The sequence below is a fragment of the Vigna radiata genome, unplaced genomic scaffold, assembly GCF_000741045.1.
Source record: "Vigna radiata var. radiata cultivar VC1973A unplaced genomic scaffold, Vradiata_ver6 scaffold_2099, whole genome shotgun sequence".
NCBI lineage: Eukaryota > Viridiplantae > Streptophyta > Magnoliopsida > Fabales > Fabaceae > Vigna > Vigna radiata.
In genome coordinates, this window is record NW_014543751.1 from 1 (window position 1) to 1359 (window position 1359).

The window sequence follows — 1359 nt, forward strand, 5'->3', positions numbered from 1 at the left end:
ATTCTTACATATTCATTTGTATTTGGGCTTAGCCCATATTTCTTCTATTATAAATAGAGAACCCTATGTGTGTATTTAACACAAGGGATTAATTCAAATATATAATTTTCACTATATTTAACAAAATTAATTGAGTCAAATTGTGATAATGTCAACTGATTTATAAAAAATGTTCTTATTGCTCATTAATGCATGGGCAATGTGGAATAATTTGTATAAAACTATTACTGTCCAAGGAGACAAAGACATTTAATACCACTAGAATAGAAAGTTGAATCAACTGTCATTTTCTAGTAGTGATTTGCTAATTGAGGAGATCTTTTATTATGGTTCAGGAAGGATGTAGCCTTGCAGAAAGCTTTTGTGTCCGTTGCATTGTGGCTACTCCTTATGTTGTTCCATACAGGTACTTAACAAGTTCATCCCCATCATATATGATATCAAACGTTGTAGAATTTAGATGCATATATGATGTTATTTTTTTTTGTGAGCAATTACTGTTTTGTAAGGGCATGAATGATAAAGAACTTCTAACATTGAGAACTCAGATTATTGAAGTTTTATAATAACAAAACATGTAAATTTTGAAAATTAGAAAATATACCCTCACAGTATTAATTGACTGACAAAGTTCTCCTGGATTATTTATTAGTTTTGCATCTTAGTCCATGTCCTTTTACTGTTAGTGTTTTCTATTCTTTTTTCTGCCTTAAAAAGTAATTTCTATGCCTACTAGTTTGTGTTTCAAAAAATTATATGCTACCTTAGGTTGTTATAGGCATGTGCCCTTGCTGAGAAGTATGGGACACCCTCATTTCTTTAGATTCACTCAGGTACTCGTTTTTTTGTTATCTTAGGATCCTGTGACAGGCATACCTACTTGGCATGATAGACTGCAATCTCCTCTTGTGATGTAAGTGATAGACTCAAACTGCAACAGTTGCTTTCATTATATATATTTTTTTTGGTGTAACTCTCTTACAGAACTCACTGGATTGAACTTCATATTGTTGTTCTTTTGGCATTGTGTCCTAAGCTGGATACATGTTGCATGGAACTTTGAAATAATGTATTTTAAGTCCCTACCAGTTACCGAGGCTTTTAGCTTTTTTTGTGTATAAAAAGTACTTGTATTTCTCCTTATATGTGACTTGTAACAGGTGACTAAAACCCACAAAAGGGCCACTGATTGTAAATTTACACAATTATTTTAATTCTTATTCAATGTTACTTCTGATTTTGATCTATGATTTTGTGTATTGCTCAACAGGTATGGTTTTAGTAAAGAAGTGGTTGAATGTCCTGGTATGTTTGTTCTTCTCTTTAATATAATTTTCTCATATCTATCTCCGTGATGTT

General features: G+C 31.6%; 1 long non-coding RNA gene across 1 annotated transcript; it reads left to right on the plus strand.

The window, feature by feature from the left end:
• The first annotated feature begins 651 nt into the window (after positions 1–651).
• Positions 652–1321, plus strand: LOC106754754. The gene is made up of 3 exons (XR_001375342.1): positions 652–681; positions 858–913; positions 1271–1321. It is a non-coding gene; the product is annotated as an uncharacterized LOC106754754 (long non-coding RNA).
• The last annotated feature ends 38 nt before the right edge of the window (positions 1322–1359 follow it).